The sequence below is a fragment of the Octopus sinensis genome, linkage group LG1, assembly GCF_006345805.1.
Source record: "Octopus sinensis linkage group LG1, ASM634580v1, whole genome shotgun sequence".
In the NCBI taxonomy this organism is placed as follows: Eukaryota; Metazoa; Mollusca; class Cephalopoda; order Octopoda; family Octopodidae; genus Octopus; species Octopus sinensis.
In genome coordinates this window covers 115,651,198-115,666,080 of record NC_042997.1, presented here as the reverse complement: position 1 = coordinate 115,666,080, position 14,883 = coordinate 115,651,198, and the positions used below count along the sequence as shown (strand labels likewise).

General features: G+C 39.3%; 7 non-coding genes across 7 annotated transcripts; 6 read left to right on the top strand and 1 right to left on the bottom strand.

Moving 5' to 3' along the window:
• The first annotated feature begins 1,120 nt into the window (after positions 1 to 1,120).
• Positions 1,121 to 1,192, top strand: Trnap-agg. Its single transcript has one exon. It is a non-coding gene; the product is annotated as a tRNA-Pro (tRNA).
• A 1,907-nt stretch (positions 1,193 to 3,099) lies between these two features.
• On the top strand, positions 3,100 to 3,171 carry Trnap-ugg. The gene has a single exon. It is a non-coding gene; the product is annotated as a tRNA-Pro (tRNA).
• Positions 3,172 to 4,288: 1,117 nt separating this feature from the next.
• On the top strand, positions 4,289 to 4,364 carry Trnap-ugg. Its single transcript has one exon. It is a non-coding gene; the product is annotated as a tRNA-Pro (tRNA).
• A 3,220-nt stretch (positions 4,365 to 7,584) lies between these two features.
• Positions 7,585 to 7,656, top strand: Trnap-cgg. The gene has a single exon. It is a non-coding gene; the product is annotated as a tRNA-Pro (tRNA).
• A 2,670-nt stretch (positions 7,657 to 10,326) lies between these two features.
• Positions 10,327 to 10,398, top strand: Trnap-ugg. Its single transcript has one exon. It is a non-coding gene; the product is annotated as a tRNA-Pro (tRNA).
• An 873-nt stretch (positions 10,399 to 11,271) lies between these two features.
• Trnap-ugg lies at positions 11,272 to 11,343 on the bottom strand. The gene has a single exon. It is a non-coding gene; the product is annotated as a tRNA-Pro (tRNA).
• An 808-nt stretch (positions 11,344 to 12,151) lies between these two features.
• On the top strand, positions 12,152 to 12,223 carry Trnap-ugg. Its single transcript has one exon. It is a non-coding gene; the product is annotated as a tRNA-Pro (tRNA).
• Positions 12,224 to 14,883: the final 2,660 nt, after the last annotated feature.

Below are 14,883 nucleotides of genomic sequence, written 5' to 3'. Positions count from 1 at the left end.
TGCGGTGACCACAGTTGGGAGCAGTAGTCCAGGCGGCCTAGGACAAATGTCCTCCATAGTGTCAACATGGTCTCGCAGTCTCTTGTCCGGAATGTCCTCAGGATCCAGCCAGTGAGTCGTCTGCACATTGTCGCCACCTTCGTGATGTGTGAAGAAAAAGATGCATCGTCACTCATGTCTATCCCCAGGTCCCGTATTGATTTCGATACTGGGATTTCGATCCCTCCTGGACCAGTATAGTTGTGTTGTAATGTATATGTGTTTACAGCTTGATATTGTAAGGCTTGAAATTTACCAGCATTAAATTGCATGTTGTTGTCTTCAGCCCATTTGTATATGGCATCCAGATCTTGTTGTAAAAGGTCAGCATCAGCTGGGTTTTTGATTGCCTGTGCTACCTTTGTGTCATCAGCATAGCTAGTGAGGGATGTTATATATACCAACGGTGGTGCCCCAGCATGGCTGCAACTTTCGGGCTAAATCATTTTTAAGGTTGGCGAGCTGGCAGAAACGTTAGCACGCCGGGCGAAATGCGTAGCCGTATTTCGTCTGCCGTTACGTTCTGAGTTCAAATTCCGCCGAGGTCAACTTTACCTTTTATCCTTTCGGGGTCGATAAATTAAGTACCAGTTACGCACTGGGGTCGATGTAATCGACTTAATCCGTTTGTCTGTCCTTGTTTGTCCCCTCTATGTTTAGCCCCTTGTGGGTAGTAAAGAAATATATATATATATATATATATTATATATATATATATATATTATATATATATATATATATATATTATATATATATATGTGTGTGTGTGTGTGTGTGTGTGTGTGTGTGTGTGTGTGTGCGTATCTTATTTCTGTGTTTGTCGTCCGCAACAGCTTGGCAGCCGGTGTTGGTGTTTTTACGGTTGGTCAATAGCAGAAAGGACAAAATACGCCCCTGATTTCAAAAATAACGAGAATTTGGATTGATGATTCGCTTCACTAAAATTGTAGAAGGTGCTGTCCCAGCATGGCCACAGTCTAATGACTGCAACAAGCAATAAATAGTGAAATAGATACACATGTGTGCAAGGTGAGTTTCAGAATTTACTATTTCCCGTATATTTTCGAGCTTATTAGCAGTTGGCTCGTTGGTCTAGGGGTATGATTTTCGCTTAGGGTGCGAGAGGTCCCGGGTTCGAATCCCGGACGAGCCCAACACGGTATTTCACTTTTTTTCTTTTATATATTTTTGCTATTTACATCAAATGCAATACTTTATTTTCCTTATACTTTCATCATTCCTGTTCTTGTCCTTTCGAGGGTCACACAGATTTAGCAACTGTTAGGTAAGGCTATCTGCCACTGGATTTGTAATACTGTATTTTTATTATAAACTAGAGATCCATTTCCTCCCCACCCCTCTCTCTACGTACGTACGTATGTATGTATGTATGTACGTATGTATGTATGTATGTATGTATATATGTATGTATGTATTTATGTATGTATGTATGTATGTATGTATGTATGTATGTATGTATGTATGTATGTACGTACGTACGTACGTAGTACATACATGCATCGTCTGCTTTTCCGTCCTCGTTTCGTATACATTCGATGCTTTTTTCCAAGGAATCTAATGCTCTTGACTTAGTTTTTCCTTGGGGTTGGCCAAATTGGAGCAATCTCAAGATTAATCAGCCGAAATTGCGAGGATGATCCGGTTCTTGGCTGAAGATAAAAAGCTTCGAATGAGCCGTCCGCATTTTTTTCTTTGTATCGTCTATCTAGATGTTTTGTTGTCTCTTTTTGTATCACTTAGTTGTCCGGATGTTTTGCGTTCTTTCTCGTTTTGTAACTTATTTTATATATATATATAGCGACGTACGTACACTTTGTTCTCTTACATACACACATACATACATACATACATACACGCATACATACATACATACATACATACATACATACATACATACATACATACATACATGTATGACTGAACCTGGAACCGTGTGGTTTGGTAAGCCAGCTACGTACCACACAGCCACTCCAAAGCCTATTCACAATTCTGATATTACACTTTTTAAAACACCGTATGAAACATCTGTAAGTCAATTCCAAATTGGAGATAGTTTTATGTGTTGAATTCAACTTGCAAGGTTTTGTTGTAAAATCTTTGGGATAATTGAACGAGTTTGTGTTTTTGGTATTTCGGATGTTTCGAGAGAAACGAGCTGGCAGAATCGTTGTCACGCCGGACAAAGTGCTTAGCAGCATTTTGTCCGTCTTTACGTTCTGAGGTGAAATTCTTTCATCCTTTCATCCTTTCAGGGCTAAAATAAGTAAGGGTTGAGCATAGGAGTCGATGTAATCGCCTAACTCTTTCGCCTATAACGTCGAACCTTGTGCCTATATTATAAAATATATTACTGACACACACACACGCGCGCGCACACGCACACACACACGCGCGCGCGCACACGCACACACACACACACATACACACACACACACACACACACACACACACAGGTATAAACAGCAACTGCACGACATTGTGAAGTATATTTGCCATCTAAATGTGGTTAACCACTAAGGGTGGATGCTACTGTAGCTTGTAGCTTGTAGAAGTTGTTCTCCTGGGGCTACAAGCTACAGTAACATCCTCCCTTAGTGGTTAACCACATTTAGATGGCAAATATACTTCACATATGCACATATATTTATACTTGTTTCAGTAATTTGACTGCGGCCCTGATTGATATATGTTTGTGTGTGTGTCTTCTGTTTGTCGCCCACAACAGCTTGGCAGCCGATGTTGGTGTTTTTACGTCACCGTAACATAACAGTTGGGCAATAGCAAAAGCGACAAAATACGCACCTGACTTCAAAAATAATAAGTACGTGGGTTTATTCGCTTGACTAAAATTGTCCAAGGTGCTGCCCCAGCATGGCCGCAGTCTAATGACTGCAACAAGCAAAATTTTTTAAAGTATGTAGTGAAATAGATACACATGCGTGCAAGGTGACTTTCAGAATTCACTATTTCCCGTATATTTTCCGATTCATTTATTAATACTTGCTTTTTCAGGGGAAATATGATAATTTAGACAAGTGAGGCTCGTTGGTCTAGGGGTATGATTCTCGCTTTGGGTGCGAGAGGTCCCGGGTTCGAATCCCGGACAAGCCCTATAATTTTTAAATAAATAAAATAACTGTTACTCTGTAAGTAAATCTTTAATTCGGAATAAAAACTCTAAGCAGTGATGTACGCAGTTCTAAACTCGCAGCGTTTTAATTTCTGGTTTCTGGGGCTGAAGAGGAGCCCCCCTCCCCGAGAAATGCATCCATCCATCAGTTAGGTTAGTGAATACTCCAAACTTAGGTAGTGAGGCCAAACTGTCTACAGAAGGAAATTTTTTCCACTGATAAATACAGTGAATGCCTTTCTTTAGGGTTTGAATATCCCCCAATCATTTTATTTTATCAACCACGAAGGATGAAATAAGTTGGATCTCACGGGATCAATAAAATAAGCACCATTTAAACACTGGGGTCGATGTAATCGTCTAGCCCTTTCCCCCAAAATTCAAGGCCCTGTGCTTATAATGGGAGGAAAATTAAAATGGTTTCACAGATTTCTTCAGTTTCATTGAATCGATAAAATGATCCTCGGTTGAACCCTTGTAACGGTGTTGCTACATGGCGTGAAATAGAGACGTATGTGTGTTAGAAGAGTTTCAGAGTTTACTATTTATTACATATCTTCATTTCTTTACACAGTTGGCTCGTTGATCTAGAGGTATGATTTTCGTTTCGGGTGCGAGAGGTCCCGCGTTCGAATACCGGACGAGCCCGTTAATTTTTATGACAGTACACTTTTTAAAATACCGTTTGAAATATCTGTAACTCAATTCTAAATTCGAGATAGTATTATGTGTTGAATTCAACTTGCAAGATTTTATTGTAAGCTGTGTTGTATCAAAGAAGAGGAAAGATGGAATAAAATAAATGGTAAAAACAAGTGCACTAGGATTCATCTGGGATCTCTCGCGAAACGACCCGCAGCAGACTTGAATTAATGCCTTACGGAATGTTATTGTCTTTCTTTGCTAAATTAAGTTTTCTCTTCGATATTTCTTCTATGAAGAAAATCGTGAATCCGGAGCAAGAAGAAATCCATAACAGTCTAAATAGTCTAAAACGACACTCCTTGCCTACACGTCAGCTCTGCTTCTGGTAATAACAATAGATAAAACATATATTTTTAACAAGAAATATGATAGTTTAAGCTCCCGTGTAAGTGTGACTCGTTGGTCTAGGGGTATGATTCTCGCTTTGGGTGCGAGAGGTCCCGGGTTCGAATCCCGGACGAGCCCTTCGTTTTTGTTATAACTGTATTTTGTATTATATTTGCAACATGGAATTATGGTGCTGAAATAAATCTGATACAGAATGAAAGCTCGTCCGTCTTTATGTTCGGTTTCAAATTCCCTTCGTCATTCAGCTTTTCGGGATCGATAAAATAAGCACGATCTAAACGCTGGGGTCGATGTAATTGACTAACCTGTTCCCGATCATGCAACAGTTTTTATTTGGCCATCGTTACTATTAACACCAAAAACGACCTGATCTACATACATACAAACATGCATGCATGCTTGAAACTTGTCTTTTAAAAGGAAATAGGAACATTTAGAAATGTCGTTAGTGTTAGGCTCGTTGGTCTAGGGGTATGATTCTCGCTTTGGGTGCGATAGGTCCTGGATTCGAATCTCGGACGAGCCCTTCAGATTTATTTTTTATAAATAAATAAAAATTTTATTGTATTTTTAGCATTTTCGGATCGATTAAAATAATCACTATTTACGCATTGGGGTCCGTTTCCCGAAAATTCAGGGCCATGTGCTTGGAATGGGAAGAAAATAAAAATGATTTCACAAATTTCAACCGTTTCATTGGATCGATGAAATGGTCCTCTGTTTAACCCTCTAAGCGGCAATTCGAAACTGAACCGCTAGGTTATCGGTCAGACTCTACGACCATTTCACGTGATCGGTGTATTAAGCAACCAACAGGCGTGAAGTCGTCGCTTGATTCAATTTTCTAGAAATTTCCTTATTTAAAAAAATGGCACTTTTAGCGCTTGAACTCTTTGTAGGGTGTTGAAACCAGCCAATTCATTCATATGTCTCATCACTTGCGGGGTAGTTTGTTGAGGAACAGTCAAACTGTCTTGAGACAGATAACTGATTGTCAATAGCACAATTGTGTCTCGGTACCACGGGTCAGTCACAGATTGCGTGTATCAGTAAGCTTGCCGGGTAACATGTCACTCCTAGTATGTAATTATTGTAGTTGTTATTTGTAAAGGGCCAACACAGTTTGTGTTTATGTGCGATAATAAAATCTTGTGTTAAATGTTCGTGGGTGCTGTTCAGTTACTTTTTCGCGTAGCCCCAAATAACATTTTCAGTCATCAACTCAACCAGGGATCATCTAAGACCAGCCCACAAACCCCCCCGCTCGCAACACACTCAGATCCACTGGCCACATATTTAACACTAGGTACATTAATTAAAACCGAGAAATTAAATTTAGAGACATTAAATTATTAATTAGTAATAAAACGTTTACAAGAACGAGAGTTGTTAATCACCAGAATCAATCTAGAAAAGAGAACTTCGGTCCAGCTCATACGATGTGGTCCGAATTTTTAAAATACGAAGACATGTGAAATAGAGACAACGTTTGTCAGTTGTGTATCAGAGTTTTCTACATCTTACATATTATCAAGGTTTTTTACGGTTGGCTCGTTGGTCTAGGGGTATGATTCTTCGCCTAGAGAGTGAGAGGTCCCGGGTTCGGATCCCCGACGAGTCTACTATATACTTATTTTTTATGAATATGTTTTGTGTTCTATTTGCTTTAGGGAATTGTGGTACAGACAGAAAAAATATAATTTTGAATGAATGCGTAGAGGAATGATATTCACTGATACATACTTGCAGTGCCTACGCTGTACGGTTTCTGGTACTGAGGAGGAAATAATCACTCCGAAATGCATGCACCCACCAATCTAGTTAGGGAACGCTGCAAACTTGGTGTGTTTACTCGTATCTGTCTTTCTCTCCAATGATACATAAAGTGAATGGCTTTGTTACGGGTTCGAATATGCCTCAGGTGATTCTTTTTATCAACCTCGAAGGGCGAAAGGCGAAGTTGGATCTCACGTAATTTGAACTGAGATCATAAGGATCCAGGAGAAATGCTGCTAAGCATTTTTAGCGACGTTCAAGTGATTGTCCCATTCCGCCACCTTTCTTATTTCATAATAATGAAAATGGCTTCCAAGGCAGTCAACTGGTCGATCGTTAGCAACCCGGACAAAATGCTTGGCGTCATTTCTTCTGTCTTTCCATTCCGAGTTCCAATTCAAAGAATGCAAAGCAAATAAAAATTATATTCCAAATTTCCTTTAGTTCACTTGAATCGATAAAATGAATCTTCAAATCTACTCCCTAAATATTTAACAAAAGGTATATTAATAAAAAGCGAAGATTTAAACCTAGAGGCATTAAATTATTAATTAGCAATAAACTGTCAATAAGAGCCTGACTAGTTAATCATCAGAAAAAAAATCTATAAAAGATACTAAGAGTAAAAGATATTTTATATATATATATATGTGTATATATATATATATATATATATATATATATATATATATATATATATATATATATATATGTTTATTATTTTTTATTTTTATTTTTACCGTTATTGTTTTTACGTTTTTGTATTCTTATTGGTGTCACGTATTCTGTATTTTTGTTTATGTACTTCGTTCGTTTTCCGTCCTCGCGTTGTATACATTCGAAGCTTTCTTCCAGGGGATCTAATGCGCTTGGCTTAGATTTCCCTTGGCTGGCTGGCCATATCGGAGCAATCTCAAGATTAATCAGCCGAAATTGCTAAGATGATCTGGTTCTTGACTGATGACTGAGGGCTTCGAATGTCCCGTCCTGTGGTTCTTGTGTCGTCTCTGTGGTGTTTCATGTTCTTGTCCATGTCTGTAATTATTTTTACTGTTTACCTATATATATATATATAATATATATATATATATATAATATATATATATATATATATATATATATGCATGTATGGTGGGGAATGTAAGAGATATTTAAAATTATAAAGTGAAATACATCAATTAAATTAAAAATAAAAACCTAGAAACTAAAAATATAAGCTATCTTTTACCAAAGATGAGAAAAGGTGGAATATAATAAATAGTAAAAAAAAGTGCACTGGAATGCATCTGGGATCTCTCGCGAAACGAACCGCAGAAGACGTGAATTAATGCCTTACAAAATTTTATCGCCTTCCTTTGCTAAATTAAGTTTTCTCTTCGATATTTCTTTCATGAATAACAAATCGTGTATCCGGAGCAAGAAGAACTCGACAACAGTCTAAGTAGTCTAAAACGACACTCCTTGTTCAAACGTCGGCTGCGCCTCTGGTAATAAGAATAGATAAAAAATATTAATACTTGCTTTTTAACAATAAATATGAAACCTTACACCAGTCGACTAGGTCCGGCTCGTTGGTCTAGGGGTATGATTCTCGCTTCGGGTGCGAGAGGTCCCGGGTTCGAATCCCGGACGAGCCCATAAATTTTTTATAAATATATAAAAAAAATTTATAAAAATTTTATGCGCTCGTCCGGGATTCGAACCCTGGACCTCTCGCACACAAGCGAGAATCATACCCCTAGACCAACGAGCCGTACCTACTCGATTGGTGTAAGGTATCATATTCATTGTTAAAATATATGTGTGTGTGTTTATACTTTATTGTTGACAAACAAAGGCTGTAATTTTATTCAGCTGAATACACGTTATTGATTAGTTGAAATTACCGAAATACGAGAACTTTTGCGTGAAATAACTTTGTAAATATAAGTTTTTCTCAAAAACGCTAAGAGCAAAAGATGTTTTATATGACACATTCTACCAGTGTCCGAAGTTTGAAAGTGTTTAGTTACATAAAATTATTTTAAAATCTGTAGGTCAAATGGTAAAGATCCAAGAAATCAAATACTGAATGAAAGCTCTACGCTATGATGCACGCGGATAAAACCTTATAGCCCCTTCCTTTCCGGAGTCTGGTTCTGAAGATGAGAAAACCACTGAGAAATGCATGTGTCGACCAATCAGGTTAGGTAATATTCCAAACTGTTTACAGAGAGCAATTTTCTCTGACGATAAATACAGTGAATGGTTTTATGGGGAGTTCGAATATACTTCAAACAGTTTTTTTCATCAAACGCGAAGGATGTAAGTTAGATCTCACGTGATTTCAAATCAGGTCATAAAGTGCCGGAAGCAACGCCCTAATAACTCTGTCAACCCATCACCCTTCTTATTTCGTAATAACGAGAATGTGTTCTAATGCGGCACGCTGGTTGAATTGTAGCACGCCGGACAAAATGCTTAGCGGCATTCGTCCATCTTTATGTTTTGTTTCAAATGCCTTCTAAGATTGACTTCGCCTTTAAGCGTTCCGGGATCGATAAAATAAGCACCATTTAAACACTGGGGTCGATGTAATCGATTAACTCGTTCCCGAAAAGTCAACCAAGTAATCAGCGTGAAGCCGTCGCGTGATTCAATTTTCTAGAACTTTCTTCCTCTACTCTTATAAAAAAAAATCCAGCTTTGGACGCTTAAGCCCTTTCAAGATCGTTGAAACCAGCAGATTCTTTCACATGTCTGACATATCTAGAGGTATGGTTTTTCGCTTCATGTGCGAGAGGTACCGAGTTCGAATCCCGGACGAGCCAAATAATTTATTTTTCTTTTAGCTTGCTATTTAGATTACTTGCAATATTTCATTTTCCCTATAATTTCATCATCAACATCATCATCATAGATAAATAACGGAACAAGAACTCCGGCTTAGCGGTGAGGCGGGTGTTATAACGGAATTTCTTCTCGTTCAGGGCTGACTAAACAAAGATAAGGGGTCTCTTACACCCAGCAGTTAAATGGCAGTGGACTCATCTTAGTTAATTGGTCCGTCGACAGGTTTTGTTTTTCGTCCAACCGGGTGCCTAAATAAACCACACCTTCCTTATCACCCAGGCTTGGTAGTGTTGCCGGTTTAGTCGCTGACGGCCCTATCATGCGACAGTTTTTATTTGGTTACACGATACTAGTAACACCAAAAATGACCTGATATACATACATATATACATAAATAGAAACATGCATGCATGCACGCTTACTTGCCTTTTGAAAAGAAATAGGAAAATTTAGAGCTGGAATCCAGTGTGAGGTTCGTTGGTCGAGGGGGTATGATTCTTATTTTGAGTGCGAGAGGTCTCGGGTTCGAATCCCAGACTATTTCTTTAAAAAATAAGTAAAAATGTTACTGTGTTTTTAGCAAAGAATTATAGTAAACAATTGGCAGCTTTATTTGCAGTAGTGGCTGTGTGGTAAGTAGCTTGCTTACCAACCACATGGTTCTGGGTTCATTCCCACTGTGTGGCACCTCGAGCAAGTGTCTTCTACTATAGCTTCGGGCCGACCAAAGCCTTGTGGGTGGATTTGGTAGACGGAAGCTGAAAGAAGCCCGTTGTATATATGTATATATATATATATATATATGTATGTGTGTGTATATGTTTGTGTGTCTGTGTTTGCACCCCCCCCCCAACATCGCTTGACAACCGTTACTGGTGTGTTTATGTCCCCGTAACTTAGCGGTTCGGCAAAGTGACCGATAGAATAAGTACTAGGTTTACAAAGAATAAGTCCCGGGGTCGATTTGCTCCTCTAAAGGCGGTGCTCCAGCATATTATTTTGTCAACCGCGAAGGATGAAAGTCGAACTTGGATCTTACGGGATTTGAACTCAGATCATAAAGATCCGGAACAAATACCATTAAGCATTTTTAGCGACACTCTAACGATTCTACCAATCCATCACCCCTTCTTATTTCATAATAACAATAATGGTTTGTAAGATGGTGAGCTGGGTGAATTCTAGCACGCCGGATAAAATGCTTAGCGGCATTTCGTCCACCTTTTCGGTTTCAAATGCCCTCTGAGATTGTCTTCGTCATTCAGCTTTTCGAGATCGATAAAATAATCACTAGTTAAACACTGGGGTCGATGTAATTGACTAACCCGTTCCCGATCATGCAACAGTTTTTATTTGGCCACACGTTACTATTAACACCATAAACGATCTATTCTACATACATACAAACATGCATGCATGCGTACAACTTGCCTTTTAAAAGGAATTAGGAAAATTTAGACCTGTCTGCAGTGTGGGGCTCGTTGGTCTAGGGGTATGATTCTCGCTTTGGGTGCGAGAGGTCCCGGGTTCGAATCCTGGACGAGTCCTTCAATTTTATTTTTTATATATATAGGTGCGGGAGTGGCTGTGTGGTAAGTAGCTTGCTTACCAACCACATGGTTCCGGGTTCAGTCCCACTGCGTGACACCTTCGTCAAGTGTCTTCTACTATAGCCTCGGGCCGACCAAAACCTTGTGAGTGGATTTGGTAGACGGAAACTGAAAGAAGCCTGTCGTATATATGTATATATTTGTGTGTGTGTTAGTGTATATGTTTGTATGTCTGTGTTTGTCCCCACAACATCGCTTGACAACCGATGCTGGTGTGTTTACGTCCCCGTAATTTATCGGTTCGGCAAAAGAGATCGATAGAATAAGTACTAGGCTTAGAAGGAATAAGTCCCGGGGTCGATTTGCTCTACTACAAGGCGGTGCTCTAGCATGGCCACAGTCAAATGAATGAAACAAGTAAAAGAGTATATAAATTAAAATTTGATTGTATTTTTAGTACAGAAATATATACATCCGTGTGTATTCAACATGTCTGCATTGAAAATTGAATATAGTGATCCTTCGACTTGCGCGAGTGTTACGTTCCAAAACCCCAGGCAATAGATAAAATCCACTGGAAGTAGGGATGTTCGAACCAGCAATGTAACCATTGACTGTATTTATCATTTGAGAAAATTTCTCGCTGTTGACAATGTGGAGCGATCCCCAACCTGACTGGTTGATGCATGCATTTCTCTGTGGTTTTCTCGTCTCAGTACCATAGCCCGGAGAAGAAGGCGCTTTTGATTTGCATCTGCGCGCATCATTGTTTAGAACTTTCATTCTGTATCAGATTTATTTCTGTACCATAATTCTATGTTGCAAATATAACACAAAATGCATTCATAACAAAAAAAAAAAAAAAACGAAGGGCTCGTCCGGGATTCGAACCCGGGACCTCTCGCACCCAAAGCGAGAATCATACCCCTAGACCAACGAGCCACGCTTACGGAGGAGTATAAAGTATCGTATTTCTTGTTAAAAATATTATTTTATCTATTGTTATTACCAGAGGCATGTATGTATGTATGTATGTATGTATGTACGTGCGTATGTGTTTGTGAATCTATGTGTGTATGTATGTTATGTCAAGTGACTCTTGGTGTTATTGGTGACATGTAACCGTAGAACAACCTGTCGCATGGTCAGGCCGTCAGCGTCTAAACCGGCAACACTACCAGACCTGATTGGTAAAGGAATGTGGAGACTGTTTAAACACCCGGTCGGTCGAAAAACAAAACCTGTTCAGGACCAATGAACTAAGATGAGTCGACTGCCATTTAATTGCTGCGTGTCAGAGGCCCCTTGTCTTTGTTTAGACATCCCTGTAGAAGGAGGAGATTCCGTTATAACACCCACCTCGCCGCTAAGCTGGAGTTTTAGCTCCCCGACCTATTATGTTGATGATTAAATTATAGGAATAATAAAGTATAGCAAATCATCAAAATAACAAAAAAAAAGTAAAATAGAACAGTAGGCTCGTCAAGGATTTGAAACCCGGACCACTCGCATCCTAAGCGAAAATCATTCCCCTACACCAACCAGCCAACTTCGAACAGCCGGGAAAATCTCGAGAAAATATATAATTGTGAACTCTGATACACAACTTAAATATGTTGTATAAAACACTCCTTGTTTAGACGTCAGCTGTGACTGAAATTACAGAAATAGTTAATGAATAGATAAAAGGAAGTGAATATTTTACCTTTTAAAAATAAATACACCAATTTAAGTTGGATGCTCGGCGTATGGCTCGTTGGTCTAGGGGTATGATTCTCGCTTTGGGTGCGAGAGGTCCCGGGTTCAAATCCCGGACGAGCCCATAAGTGTACTTTTTTTTTTATGATATATAAATATTATGCTGCATTTGCTCCAAGAAATTGTAGTGCAGAAATGTAAATCGGGATGAAAGCACTCAGCCGTGATGTACGTCGATACAAACTCGCAGCGCCTGTCGTTTCCGGTTTCTGTTGCTGAAGAGGAGATAATCAATCCGAAGTGCATCTATCCTCCAGTCGGATTGGGAACGCTGCGAATTGACTTACGGGTTCCAATACATGCTTCAAGTTTCTATTTACACACGTCACTGTATTTTATTTATAGTGAACCAGTGAATAGCGCAACTAATCATTGAACGATGGCGGGAATATGGATCTGTCGGTGGTGTGAGGTGGCAGCATCTGACCTTCCGATATCTGGTACTGACGTTATTCCAGGGACAAGGGAAAGGTCGATATAGCTTGGCACCAGTGACCTCGCAACCCATTTCTACAGCTGAGTTAACCGGAGCAACGTGAAGTAAAGACGTGAATTTTAAAACAACTTTTCTTTGTCAATTTAGATATAAAATCGTTGCTACACTTCTGTCAATTCTCTACGTTTTCAGTCATCAGGAATGGCTGTGTGGTTAGTAGCTTACTTACCAACCACAAGGTTCCAAGTTCAGTCCCACTGCGAGGCACCTTGGGCAAGTATCTTCCACTATAGCTTCGGGCCGACCAAAGCGTAGTGAGTGGATTTAGTAGACGGAAACTGAAAGAATCCCGTCGTGTATATATATGTTTATGTATTTATATATATGTATGTGTGTGTGTATATTTGTGTGTCTGTGTTTGTCCCCGCAACATCGTTTGACAACCGATGCTGGTGTGTTTACGTCCCCATAACTTAGCGGTTCGGCAAAAGCGTCCGATAGAATAAGTACTAGGCTTACAAAGAATAAGTCCTGGGGGCGATTTGTTCGACTAAAGGCGGTGCTCCAGCATGGCCGCAGTCAGATGACTGAAACAATTAAAAGATTCAATAAGATGTTTAATTTTTTACAGTTTTTCATGTTTGTCATGTTTTTTTCTTTTGTTTAGGGTGATGACCAAAAGTACAGATATTTCTCGTAAAACGGGGGAGATAACCCAAGTTTTTTATGGGGGTGAGATAAGCAAAAAGTACCCAAGTCTCTGCTCATGACTCTTATAGACAGCCCTAACCTAAAGAGGGAGCTATCTTCAAACGAGAGACATAACCTGAATACTTGTGGCAGAGTGAACCCAAGGGATCAGGTGGTAGCGTTAGGATGGGTGATGGATTAAGTCTATTACCTAAGTAGACTATTGTAGGGATTGAACTCAGAACGTAAAGAATCGGGGCAATTTCCACAAGGTACCTGGTCCCTGTATTCAACAGTTTCCACCATTCAACAGCCCTGGGTCGGTACTTTATTTTATCGAGACCAGAAGGATGAAAAGTAGACTTCAGCGGGATTTGAACTCGTAATAACACAAAGAGCTAGAACAAATGTAGCAAGGCATCTGGACCGACGTCCTTAAAGAAAACTCCACCGCCTTGCATTGATTGGGACGTTTTTATCGATCCCAAGAGTAAAAAAAAAGAATCAGAAATGACTTTGGTACGATTTGAACTGATAATGCCGAGAGTCGAAGCAAAAACCCGTGAGACATTATAACCGACACTCTACCGATTCTGCCACTTAGCAAGAATTCAGCTTGGTTTTCCTTCAGATGTGTTGACTTCCTATTCTGTTCTCAGTAGAAATATCTTAACTAGAGTAATGTCCATCTCAATCATCTCAACAGATTATCACACAATCTTTATTATAACTTATTAACAACTTTATTAATGAACTGTGTGAATCACCGACATTGACCGATTATAAATGAGAACTGGAGATATGAATTTAGAAGAGATAATGTGATAAGATGGATGTTAAATAGGATTCGCAGGAAAACTAACACTGCACACTACATCCGTGCTGGAACTGTCTTATACAGAAAGTAATTATTCTACTGTTCTTTTAGTCTTTTACTTGCTTCACTCATTTGACAGGGGCCATGCTGAAGCTCCGCTTTTAGTCGAACAATTCGATCCCAGGACTTATTCTTTGTAAGCCTAGTACCTCTTCTATCATTTTTTTTGCCAAACCGCTAAGTTACGGGGACGTAGACACACACCAACATCACCTGTCAAATGATGGTGGTGGAGAGAAACACAGACACACAAATACATATATATAAATATAAATATATATATGTGTGTGTTTGTGTGTGTGTGTTTGTGTGTGTGTGTGTGTGTGTGTGTATGTGTGCATATGACGAGCTTCTTTCAGATTCCGTCCGCCAAATCCGCTCACAAGGCACTGGTCGGTCCGAGGCTATAGTAGAAGACACTTGCCCAAGGTGCCACACAGTGGGATTGAACCCGGAACCAGTTGGTTAGGAAGCAAGCTTTTTACCACACAGCTACTCCTGCACCTGAATATTAAGGGTCAAAGTAACCAACTAACCCTTCCCCTAGCAATTGTTGGCCTTGTCCCTACATTTGAAACCAGTATTTTGTATGATATGTTTTTATTAGTTACACTATTTACATTATTATTAGTATCAATAATAACACCCACTTGAAATGAAAGTGCTCAAGTTAAAAGATAATACATGAAAAAAAAAATTGATTGGAAATATTTTTCAAAAC